The 13,437-nt window shown below is 36.6% G+C and overlaps 1 long non-coding RNA gene across 2 annotated transcripts in view; it reads left to right on the top strand.

Annotated features, from left to right (window-relative positions):
- LOC113927428 overlaps nucleotides 1-13,437 on the top strand; it is a 60,904-nt gene that overhangs the window by 21,208 nt on the left and 26,259 nt on the right. The window contains exon 1 of one of the 2 annotated variants that reach the window (XR_003521631.2): nucleotides 2,370-2,525. The exons of the other annotated variant lie outside the window; for it this stretch is intronic. This is a non-coding gene — a long non-coding RNA (uncharacterized LOC113927428). Of the gene's footprint in view, nucleotides 1-2,369; nucleotides 2,526-13,437 lie in introns of those variants that run through there. 2 annotated transcript variants of the gene reach the window in all.

Raw genomic sequence — 13,437 nt, 5'->3', positions numbered from 1 at the left:
TCTTCCCAATTTCTTACTAACCACCCTCCAACCCTCATCCACCAGAAAAATTCTTACTTTTATTTCCAACCACAGCTTAAACATCTTCTCCAGAAAAACCCCCTGACTTCCCTTAACCCGAGGTTTGTGCCTCCCCCATACCCTTGTACAACCTTTCCTTGTAGCCTTGTAGCTAGCTCTGTATTGAAATTATGTTTTCATGTCTGTTTTCCCTTCTCGGTTGGTTCTGACCCTTCTGTACCTGCCATAATAGTTGTCATATAATGGACTCTTAATACATATTTTGTTAAATGAGGGATTTTTTCCCATCAGTTATGTGATACATACAGAGAAGCATTATGCCTAGATAATTATTGGGTTTGTGAAGAGAATGACCCCCAAATTCCTTACATGAAAACTAGTTAAAAACAGAGTGAATCAACTTCTACAAAAATGGACGTCAAACTTCAAATCCTTCAAGAGAGATGTTGTTAGAATTTCTAACCACTGCTATAATGACATTTAAATAAATAGTAAAGCAACCCAATTTTGTGAAATTCTCCAAAGGGAAAATAATAAATTCATGCCTACAATTCCTTTAAAATCAGAGGGTAGCTACATTAGCTTGGAAATAACTAAATGCAAAATTATGTAGAGGTTTATGCAAAAGAACTTTTCATATGGCCTAATTCAATGTTGTGTAAGGCAAGTGCCTTGGTTAACTGGTTTTTTGTTTTTTGTTTTTTACCTACTTACTTCCAGGAATTAGAATTAAAATGTTATTACTGGGAAATTTCTAACCATGACAGACAAAAGAATTTTGTTAGCATGTAGGACAAATAATGTGTGACTCTGTGTAGTTTTTAAGTGTGTTAGAACTGTAAAATAATGGTTTCCTTGAAATGTAAGGACTTAAGATAAGTATATAGAAGTCTCAACTTCTACAACTTTTACCAACATGCTAGAGAAAGGGATGTGTAGTCCAGAATTGGGTCTCAAGTTAACATATTCAATTCTCCCCAGTCACACCAAGATTTTAAAGCAGGTGATCTTACTGATGGAATTGAATACAGTTCTGATTGTTTAAAACAACAACAACAACCATGTACAATATAGAAGCAAAAACCTCACCCCCTTCTTCCTGATTATATATAAGACACCCTGTTACAAATACCTAAAAACCATTTTAGGTTGAGATGACAGGTATGAGAAAAACCATAGATAAATGTGTGAATTGTCTATGATTTGCTGGTCTCAGGGTTTGTGGTGGGAGTTGGGCAGGAAAGAACTAGAAGGAGACCTGAGTTCTCAGTTCCAGTCAACTATACTACTTGAGTCACTTAAAGAAAATTTCAAAAAAAAAAAAGAAAGAAAATTTCAATTCCCTCCTCACATAAAATAAGCCCTGCTTACCTGAAGCTCCCTGCACAGAGCCAAGGCCACCTCTATACTTCGTACATTCCAAAGGAGCAGAATGGTGGTCACAAAGGATCTTCCTTTTTCCTTTCATTTCATTGAACTCAGTGAAAAGAATTCTCCTGGAAACATATAAGCTACTGAGCTAGATTATTTCACTTCTACTGAAAGATCTTACTGCAAATTCCATTCCACTCGGATCAAGCCTTTCCTAAAATATACATCTAGAATGAATGCTAAACTGTCATATACTTGTGTAAAGGTTACACTGCAATTATTTCCTTCATAAAGTAGTCATTTATTCAATAATCATTCTTCAACAAAATTTACCGAACACATACTAGGGGCCAGGGATTGCACTGCTTATTGTCATCGCCCTCATGGGATATATAATCTAGTGGGAGAAGCATACCATGATAAATGAACAAGTACTTATGACACCAAGAGTGAACCCTAATGTAAACTAGGGACTTTGAGTGATGATGATGTGTCAATGTAGGTTCATCAATTTTAAAAATGTATCACCATGTAGTGGAGGATGCTGGTGATGAGAGAGGCTATGCACGTGTGGGAGCAGAGGGTGTGTGGGAAATCTCTATACCTCCCTCCCAATTTTTCTGTGATCTTAAAACTGCTCCAAAAATTAAAGTCTTTAAAAAATACATGTATAATAAAAGAAACATATATAAAAAATGATCAAGTAAATGATATGTTTACAAATCACAGTAAGTACAATGAAAGAATAATAGGGAATAAAAGAAAGCATGTGGAGTGACTTATTTTACATGTGGGTTTCAGGGAAAGTCTCTCCAGGAGGTGATGTGTAAGCTGAAATCTGAAGAATGAGAAGGAGCTGGCTATGGGGCGGGGCGGGGGGGGGGGTGTGCGTGCGTGCGTGCGTGTGTGTGTGTGTGTGTGTGAATGTTCCAGATGGAGGAGAGACGTGTAAAGCTCTGAAATGGGAAGAAGCAAGGCAAATGTGAGAGGCTGAAAGAAGGCCAGTGAGTGATACCAGTAAGAGCTGAAATTTAAGAGGAAGAAGCATGATCATGCAGGACTGTATAAAACAAAGTAATCAGTCTGGATTTTATTCTACTGACAAGGGAAACCACTGAAGGATTTTTCAGCAGGTATGCAATATGATTCTCTGTATCCTGAAAAGATTAGAGAACTCAAGAGTGAAAGAATCCAGATTAGGTCTGCCTTCTTGCCTGCAACTAGATTTTAATAGTGAAGAGAACAGGTGCTGTCCCTTAGGGCCTAGCCCTGGGCACAGAGAAGGCATCCAATGTATGCTTATTAAATGACGAATGTAATATTTACATTTTATGATCTGGTGTTCTTTTATACAATAACACTTATAATAGTAACTAAACAAAGGGTGAGTGTATTAAAAGACCTTTCCTTATGAGACTAACAACACCTGTTTTATTTTTACATCTGAAAGTGGGTATCAAAGAAAACTGCATTCAGCCAGGCAAGGAAGATGAAGAGCAGAAGGAAGAGAGATGACAATTTTTTTTCCCTCTTACCCATGATCCTATTTCCTCCAACTCATTTCTCTGTGAATGTCTTTGGCTAATTTAAGGAACCTATTCTTGACTACAGGAACCATATGTTGTTTCTAAATGTTATGCCCTTAGAAACAGCTTAAGGTTTTTTTTTGGGGGGGGTTACTCATACTTGATCTTTATAAAAAGCATCATCATCATAATAAATAATCTCAGTAGGAGTATGATCTTTTGAATGTTTGATGGAGATAGTAAAATATTTCACTTTTGCTTATTCCTTTAAGCCATGAAATTCTGCTATTAGCTCTGCATGTGCAATATGATCTAGACTTTTCACTCCATGATCATATGATTCTGAATAATATGTCATTTGATTCAGCAACTATCTGATTTACATGTGGAGGTCCACAGCACTGGAAGGATCAGGAATATATCTTATGTTGTATTTCAAATTTCTGTTTTGGGTATATTCATCTAGTCTAAATTATAAAAACAAAGCCTAAATTGATTTTTGATACATTACAACCAAATCATTTGCCTACTTTTTCTATTTAATTTGCTTTAATAAAGAAAAAGTTCTCATTAGATAAAATGGCTCTATGGCCAAAATTATGTACAGATCAAAGATGTAAGCCCTTGGGCTCTCTGTGATTTTGCCCAGTTTGATGATGGCTAAGAGTGAAATGGGAGGCAACTATGGTATCTTTGGGTGCCATGCTCAGCCTCCACAGATCCCTACTCCTCCAAACATGTGCTGAAGCCCTGCAGAGTGACCAGTCATGTTTTCAGAATAAGCAACTTGTGCTCAAGTCTTTGAGAATCAGTATCCATTTGGTATGGCCTTTACTTAGAAAGGTGAATCCTACAAAGCAAAGTTCTTCAAGAAATTAGGGATATGAAAACTATTGTTTTTAAGAGTAACTTACAACTAGTTAGGAGTTTTATATTTTTCATTGTGTTAGCAGCATTATTACCTCTGGTAATTATAATGCAAGATTGATGTATAGCTCTTTCATGATGATGATAATAACGATAATAATAGCAATAATTTATAATGTTTTGAATGATTACTATTTGCAAGCTCTGATACTTCCTTTGTATCATCTCATTTACTCTTTACAACAATCCTATAAGCCAGATATTACCCTCTCCACTTTATTGGTGAAGAAATGGAGGCTTTGTGTTCTTAACCACTCTCTCTTAATGTCTCTTACAAAAGTAGTTCTTCCTTAGGAAATTTGTTGGAATATACTGTTCTCTTTTTTTTTTAAGATTTTATTTATTTATTTGAGAGAGAGAGAATGAGAGAGAGAGAGCACGAGAGGGAAGAGGGTCAGAGGGAGAAGCAGACTCCCTGCTGAGCCAGGGAGCCCAATGTGGGACTTGATCCCAGGACTCCAGGATCATGACCTGAGCTGAAGGCAGTCGCTTAACCAACTGAGCCACCCAGGCACCTGAATATGCTGTTCTCCCTAGTCCTGAAGAGGCAATCCAATGTCTTTGTTACCTTTATGCTCACTTCAAAGATTTCATCTCTGGACAACTTGAAATTGTGTGCCAGGATCTGTGTTAGATTGGTAACAATGTATCTCTATTTTTCTTAACAGTTGAAGAAATTGAAGCTCAGAGTAAATGTATAACTTGCCTAGAGTGAGAATTGCAATTTTGCATCAAGAACCACATTTAACTTATGATCCCACCGTTCACTAGCATGGCTACATTTGCTAAACTTTTTTTTTATTATGTTATGTTAATCACCATACATTACATCATTTGCTAAACTTTTAAACCTCTCCGAGCCTCTGTTTACCTTTAAACCATGCTGATAAGAATGCTTATATAATAGGCTCCTAATTGTCAGGATCCTATTGTGAATATTAAAACAAGAGCCTGTCACAGAGTAGCTCCCCAATGAAGGTAGCTTATCATTGTGACTTCCATTTGTCAGCCTCAAACAAGAGAAGAGATGATGCCCACTTCTCTCCAGGCATTCACAGACATTACCCGGGGTGCGTTTTCCTTGCTATCTAAGGAGGGAATGTTCCATGGAAGAACTCTTGGCCCCAGTTTCTTCCTGGAAACAAATCTGAAATTTAGTCTTGCCTAGGTGACAGTAACTGCAAGATATGACCATTAGTTGTGTAGATTTGTATGTTCTTTTCCTAATGCACCATAAATTATATATTTTTAAATTGGCAGGGTAATGGGTTTCCTTAGGAATTAATAACATATAATAATATTGTTATAAATAAATTAGTATGAATAAAGTAAAAGAGGGCATGCATAGACCAATGATGAGACTATCACATGAAGCAAGGATTATGATTTAATCTAATTCTATGCAGCTAGAGTCCATCAAAAATAAACGAAAACAAGAAACTTCACCCTTTTTCGAAAACTCTCAGTCGTTCTCTATTACATCAGGCCTCTCATGGGCTTTAAGCTGTTGTGTCTAGATGTTCCCTATTTCTTCATTTCTTTAACGTAATGGAAGAAAGGAAAGGAGGAAGGGTAGAAGGGAGGAAGGAAAGAACAAGAAAAAACAAAAAGGCCACAGGACTGATTGATTCTTAATGTCAGTGAAGCTCATCCAACAGTGACAAGTCATTCTTTTTTTTTTTCATAATCTTTCATAAGATAAACAAAAAAACAAAAAGTTGACCTGAATACTTTCCATTTGTTCCAATTTAGTAGGAGATGAATAAATCAGGTAAGATGGAATAGAGCATAGAGATGATTAGTGAGTAATTTGGTTACTGTCTTCCAGGGGGAAAATATATATGAAGAATATACATATATATTTATATTCTATATATAATTTATATATAAATATAAAAAAGAGGAATATACATATAAGTATATGTAGGATGAAATTTGAAACAACATATAGAGGAAATAAGGTTTCTATGAATTTTAAAGACGTCCTCAGTGTTAAAAAATTCTCAGTTGCATGCTTTTACCTTTGGATTTTGAAATGTTAAGACCTTTGCTCTTTTTCTTGGAGAGAGAGAAAATGTTTGCGAGAGTTGAAATGTCAGAAGTCATTCTTCATGCCTTTAAGGCCTAGGATCAAAAACCCCAGGATGGGGAGATTAAGACTAAACAAAAGTAGAAGCAGAAGGAGATGTCCAGCAGAATTCTGAACAGGCCCTCTCGCTTTTTGAGCATTTCTTCTGGCATTAATTCATTTCCAGCTAACTACTCTGCCCTCTCCTTGATTCTGTCTCTTGGTATATTTTTTTGCCCACCATCTTGGTTACCTAGACTCCCCTTGCTTGCTCCTTTTTTTTTTTTTTAATAACTCTGTTGGGGCTCAACTTGCCTTTGATCCTTGGTTCCAGCTTCTGGATTTGCTCTGCACCTGTGTTCAACCAAGCTCACCTTGACTCCTTTTGGTTTCTGATTCCCATTGCAGGAAAAACCCTTGCTGAATGTTTGCATGTATAGTTACCCCTCCTGACTGCCTCCTGCCTGGTTCCTCCTCAGCTTTGCCCAGCCAGTCTTAGAGTATGGACCAACCAATATATATATATATATATATATATATATATATACACATACATATATACATATAACAAGCTTAATAATCAATATCAATAGTCTCCATTTTGGGGACGGGTGATGAACTTAACATATGAAAGAATCCTAGTTTTTATTTTTATTTTTTTAAAGATTTTATTTATTTATTTGAGAGAGCACAAGTAGGCAGAGTGGCAGGCAGAGGGAGAGGAAGAAGCAAGCTCCCCGCCGAGCAGGGAGCCCGATGCGGGACTCGATTCCAGGACCTGGAGAGCATGACCTGAGCCGAAGGCAGACACTTAACCGACTGAGCCACCCAGGCACCCCAGAATCGTTTTTAAAAAGCATTTTCTAATAAAAGCAAGGTCCACATTGACTAAATTGACTATATGGGATGGATTATGATGAATGAATGAATGAATAAAACAGTCTTATTTGGCCAGGATCTTCTTATTTATGTGCTTATATTTTAGAACAACAACAACAACAACAAAGAGATTCAGAGGATAATAATTTTTATCCTACACTTCAAGCCAAACAGTAGAATGTGATAATCAAGTGAATAAGCATTATGGAAATGCCCAAAATTAATTGTTGAAATTATATCCTAATATTTTAGCTTTATTTGTAGCTCAAGCCTTATCATCTATTTCAAATTTAAATTTAAAGAACTCTGACTAATAATATAAGCTTCCTCAGTATATTTAAGAAGATCTTTCCTTAAACATTTAGTTAGCTTTATTATTATTATTATCAGTTAATCCTTTTCCAGAATTAATACTGTAATTTCATTTTCATTTGTAACATCTATACTTCATATATAAGCAAAATTCACTCCTAGATCACTGATGTTGTAAACATTGTCAGCGGTCATGGGAGACATGCCAGGGTACCCCAGCCTTTATTGTAAGGCATTGTATCATAAATACTGAGATATACATTTAACTCCTTTAAATGGATAGTTGGCTTAGTATGTATTTTGTGTTATGCTATGTTTATTTAATGTTGCATAACTAATATAACACTATTAGTAATTATTTTTTTAAGATTTTACTTATTTATTTGTCAGAGAGAAAGAGAGAGAGACAGAGCACAAGCAGGGGGAGCAGCTGGAAAGGGAGAAGTGGGCTGCTTGCTCAGTGAGGAACCTTATGCAGGACTCGATCCCAGGACCCTGGATCATGACCTGAGCAGAAGGTAGACACTTAACCGACTGAACCACCCAGGCATCCCACTATTATTAGTAATTCTTTACTTCAAGCTACTTCTGCAACCAACTAATTTTTTAAATAAATTATCATGTTTTCTCCTTTTAAAAAAATAAAACAGAACCCTAGCATAAATAATACCACAAAAATCGCAACATGTACCCTCCATTATCAGTTTTCAGAACTTTTACTACTCATGGATTTATTCAGCCATTTATTCACTAAACATTTACTGAAAGTCTTCTATTTGCCAGGCACTACTAATGTAAGGTGCTGAGTATATGGATCAATAAAATATGATTATTCCCTCAATGATCTCATTGTCTAGATGGAAAGTCAAGAAATAATACAAATAATTAGAATACACATAGACAAAGAGAATACACACACATAGAATACATAGAATACACATACACAAATAATTAGAATACATAGAATAATATAGTTTCAAATACAGTTATTTATAAATTGCAGATACAAAAGCCTTCTTTCTCTCTATAAGACTTATGGAAAGCTACAGAAAAGAGATAAAATTGGGCTGGCTTTGAAGAAGAAACAGGATGCTGCAGAGGCAAGGGATGTAGAAAACACATTCCAGGAAGGAGCATCTACCTGCATGGAAGCTGGAATCTCATGAAGAGAGACAATAAGGCACATGGCATGAGGCATATGGGTAACATCAACCAGTGCAGTGTGGCTAGAATGTGGGAAATATATCAGAGAAGGTATGTAGATGAAATGGTGGGTGGACGCTTTTCAAGACAGTTAAGACTTTGCACTATTTGTGGTAGAGGCAAAAGATTCAGCAAAATGAGAGATGAGTGACACAAAGGTGGAAGAAACAATTCTACATGGCTCTCAAATCTGTTTCATATTTGGAGTTTTCAAGGAAAACTTCATTCCAGCTCCCTTGTTGTTAGGCAAGGTCACATGAGTAGTTCAGGTGAATAAATTGTGAGCAAAAGTTCAATGTATTACTTGTGAGCTAAGGCAGTGAAAAGCCCCTGTGTTATTTTACAGGGTCTCTCTTCCCCTGCCATGAGAACCAATGGGGCCTCATGTTGGTGTGGGGAACCACATGATCATAACCACCTAAATTCATGAATCACCACATCAAAGACAATTGCCCTGGAGAGTTGCCTAGATCCACAATAGTTTTGGTGGAAGGAATAAACAAAAACATTTTTTTTTATTAAGCCATTTGATTTGGGGATTTTTGTTATTGCAGTACAGTCTAGATGATTCTGACCAAAACACAAATCTGAAAGTCAATGCTTAATGGACATACAATTCAAAGGAGGCAGAAGAAGATGGATTCAAGATCATAAGTTAAGGGGTCTGGAGAGAAATGGGACCACTTCTTCCTCTGACACATGTAGGAAAGTTTAGGGAGGGACAAAAATACAGAAAAATTTGGAGGCTGTAAAGGGGAATGAAAAGGAGTTTATGATGGACATTATATTCTTGTGATATTAGAAGTTAGGTCATCTGCTGAGAAGGTGAGTGGTAAGACTGAGGGAAATAAAACTATTGAGCAGTTGAGGGGACTGTTACTATTCAGAATGGGGAAGACAGCCAGGTAGACAGGAGGGAAAGACCTGCAGAGCAGTGGTGGGCAAGTGCCCAGCGGGGTCTTTGGTCATAGTGGAGTCAGCCAGCACGAGTTTGCCATTTGCTGTAGCTGTGATTGCCAGCCTGAGAGAAAGAACAGAAAAAACAAATAATTATGCCTATAGTAGGGCTTGGAAAATAAGTTATAGTGCAAAGAGGATATCTCTAAATAATTAAGGAGGCTCGGGAAAGTAGAGTTGAAGTGTTTGACAGTAGTGTTAAATCCAAAGAGGAAGAAAATGAAGTCAAGGAGTCTGATAGGGGCACCTGGGTGGCTCAGTCTGTTAAGCATCTGCCTTCAGCTCAGATCATGATCCCAGGGTCCTGGGATGGAGCCCTGCCTTGGGCTCTCTGCTCAGCGGGGAGCCTGCTTCTCTCTCTGCCTGCCGCTCCCCCTGCTTGTGCTCTCTCTCTGTGTCTGTCAAATAAATAAATAATATCTTAAAAAAGAAAAGGAGTCTGATAGAGCCAAAGACTCTACAAGAAACTGTATGTTTAAATGGGGTTAAAGGGGAAGTTTAGCAGGTGTAGAAATAGTTATGCTTACAGAGACAGTAGTATAATGTAGTGGTTAAGAGCAAACAGCTTTGCCCCTTACTAGCTATATAGCACTAGGCAAGTAGTCACATTTTTTTTTCTGTGCCTCAGTCTGCTCATAGGACATTTTAAGCAACACTGAGGGATTTTTGTGATGACTGAATGAGTTAATGTACATAAAGCTTTTAGAGTTGTGCTTGGTATAAAGTGTTCTGTAAGTGTATGCTGTTATAATGGCAGAATTTATGTAGCTATGGAAGTGGCTGTTGAGGAATAAGGAGATGAGCATTGTAGATGGAAAAAAGATTAAGGAATTGTAAGAAGGGGATTTGGTGAATCATTAATGTGAACACTGTGTATTCTCAAGATGCTGAGGAGAAAAAGAAAATAAGATTGTGGGGGCACCTGGGTGGCTCAGTCGGTTAAACGTCTGCCTTCAGCTCAGGTCATGATCCCAGGGTCCTGGGATTGAGCCCCATGTTGGGCTCCCTGCTTCGTGGGGAGTTTCTCCCTCTCCCTTTGCCACTCCCCCTGCTTGTGCTCTCTCTCCTCTCTCTCTCTCAAATAAATAAATAAAATCTTTAAAGAGAAAAAAAAGAAAATAAGATTGTGAGCTAATGTGACATACCTCAGTTGATGCAGTGATATCATAAGGTAATGACCATGAGGGGAGTGGCATAACTATAGCATGGTTCAAGATCCGCAATGCAGTCGTGTGGGAAGGTTGTCTACCCCAAAACTTGTCGCAGAGACACAGAAGGCATGAAAACATGAACAGCCTCTTCTCTCAAGGGTTTTCAGAAACTTTTGTCAAGAAAAAGCCATGGTTTAGTCAATGCAGCAAGGAATAGAAAGGGAGGGTTCAGTTAAGCAAAATCTGTGGGTATATATGAATGAAGAGTCCCAAAGTCACTTTGGACAAGATTTTTTTTTTTTAAGGAGAACCAGTAAGGGCAGGATAAGAGAAATAAAAGGTAAGAAGTTTATTTTCCTGAAGCGGAATGTAAAAGTACTCACCTTGAGCCATTATCATGGGGTAAGAGATAGGGAGGTAAGTTACCTTTGATTTTTGTTCACCTCAACTTGACATATCCATATCTTGACCATGTATAATATTCTTAAGAGGGTATGTATTCTTAGGCATAATCAAGAGTTGACTATGGAGCTCTTTTATTATGCAAATAAAACATAAGTGCATTTATACATTTAAAATTGTTAAGGAATAAATAATTCCAATATTATTTAAAATATTCCAAATCATAGAAAGTGATGTTAAGCTTATTAACATATTTTATGAAGTTGGCATTATGTTAATACTAAAGCTGGGTAATAATAATAGAAAAAGAAAGTAATGGCTCCATTTCACTTAAGAATATAGATAAAAATTATTAATAAAAATATTAGCAAATAAAGTCCAGTATGTATCAGTAGTGACCCAGTATAATTTATTGCAAAGATGGTTTCATGTCAGGAACTTTTTCAATAACATAATTTATTACATCATTATTTTAGTGTATTAAAACTATATTAATAGATGCTGAAAAGGCATTTGGTTAAATTCACCATCCATTTCTACTAAAACTGCAATCAAAATAGGAATAAAAGGAAACTACCTAAACATAATAAATACTACTTATGCAAAACCAAGAGCAAATGTCATTTAGACATTAACCCAAGAGACTCCTAGTTTAAAACTGTTTTAAGGTAATTTGGTCACATGCCTATGTATGCGATACTTATTTCAAAAGCAATAGTAAGGTTCTATACTAGAAATAATCAGAATTAGAAATGTAAGAAATAATCCACAGACAATAATACAAAAACTTTAAAGTATTCTGAAATAAATCTAGTAAGAAAAATACAGGGCCTAGAGGAAGAGAACCATAAAATCTTATTGAAGGGCTCATCAAGAGCTGAGCATATGAAAATATATGCGCCATTCTTGCAAGAGAGGACTTAATTTCATAAATTTGTCAATTCTGCCCATGTTGTTATATACACTTAATGAAATTCCAATTTAAATCTCTATGTTTTTAAAAAATTGAATTATCTTACATTTTATGTGGAAGAATAAGTGTTCAAGAGAAGTTAAGAAATGTATGAATATGAAAAATAATGATGCGATTCTTTGCCAGATATTAAAATGTTATAAGGTCAGCATAATCAAAATGGTTGGGTACTAGCATGAGGATAGACTAATAGATTAGTAGACCAAATCAAAAATTGCAGAATACATGGGAACTTAATATAGGATAATGGTAGTATTTCACTTCAAAAGAGAGAGAATGGTTTAGTAAATGAACACATTTTATTTTCATATTAGAAATTGCATAATCAGCTATTCATTTGAAAAAAATTAACATTGGACCATTACTTCATATGATATATAAAAACATTGCATTTGTCTTAAAAGTTAAAAAATAAAATAATAAAATTTTTAAAAGATAAAGTTTAGGAGAGCATGTGTATAACATGTATGTTGGGGATATCGTGAAAAGCAAGTTAGTAACCAGGTTATTAAGAAAATGCATGATTGACCCTGTATAAATATTAAACTTTTTCTTAGGGCAAAAAATACCTTGTTAGTTAGGATGCATTTGACTTGAAGTACCAAGAGATCCAAATCATATGGGCTTTAACAAGAAGGGAATTTACGGGCTCACATGCCTAGAAGTCCTGAGGCAGGGTAGCCTTTAAGAATGGCTTAAGTCAGTGTTTTTTTTTCTTTTTAAGATTTTATTTATTCATTTGAGACACAGAGATACAGAGAGAGAGAGAGAGAGAGAGAGAGAGAGAGAAAGCATAAGCAGGGAGAGAGGCAGAGGCAGAGGGAGAAGCAGGCTCCTCGCTGAACCAGGAGCCCGATGTGGGACTCAATCCCAGAACCCTGGGATCATGACCTGAGCCAGAAGCAGATGCTTAACCATCTGAGTCACCCAGGCGCCCCTTAACTCAGTGTCTTTATCCAAATCATTTTTCTGTAATTCTCTCATTTTTGCCCAGTTTTTTGAATTGGCTTCCTCCTGAAGCAGGTATCAAGAAGGCCACAGCAGTTTTTCTAAAGATGACATCTACACTTGACAATGACTAGGATAAAAAGAGCCAATTTCTCCTCCTGACCTATTCTTAAGAGTGAGGAAAAAAACCTTCCAACAAGTTTCTTCTCACATCTCATTGACCCCAACTGGCTGCATTTCTGATTCCCTGTGGCTAGGGAAATGAGCTGATGGGTTCAGGCTTAGGTGTGTACACAGAAAGGACCGTCCATCACAAAATTTGTTTTTCTCAGTGTGGGGGATTTTGTGTAATTTTTACTTTCTTCTTCAATATCAGGTAGAATTTTTAGAAGTTAATAGGCATTACTATTATAATTAAAAATGATAAAACTAAAATTATTTCATAACAGATTACTAAGGAGAGTCTGGATTTATATATATCTTTTCTCTCTCTTTTTTAAAGATTTTATTTATTTATTTGACAGAGAGAGACAGTGAGAGAGGGAACACAAGCAGGGTGAGAGGGAGAGGGAGAAGCAGGCCTCCCACTGAGCAGGGAGCCTGAAGCAGGGCTTGATCCCAGGACCCTGGAATCATGACCCGAGCTGAAAGCAGATGCTTAACGACTGAGCCACCCAGCCCCCCTATACATTTTCTCTG

The sequence above is a fragment of the Zalophus californianus genome, chromosome 7 (assembly GCF_009762305.2).
Source record: "Zalophus californianus isolate mZalCal1 chromosome 7, mZalCal1.pri.v2, whole genome shotgun sequence".
In the NCBI taxonomy this organism is placed as follows: domain Eukaryota; kingdom Metazoa; phylum Chordata; class Mammalia; order Carnivora; family Otariidae; genus Zalophus; species Zalophus californianus.
Note: the sequence above shows the minus strand (reverse complement) of the source record. Positions and strands in the feature narration are given on the sequence as shown.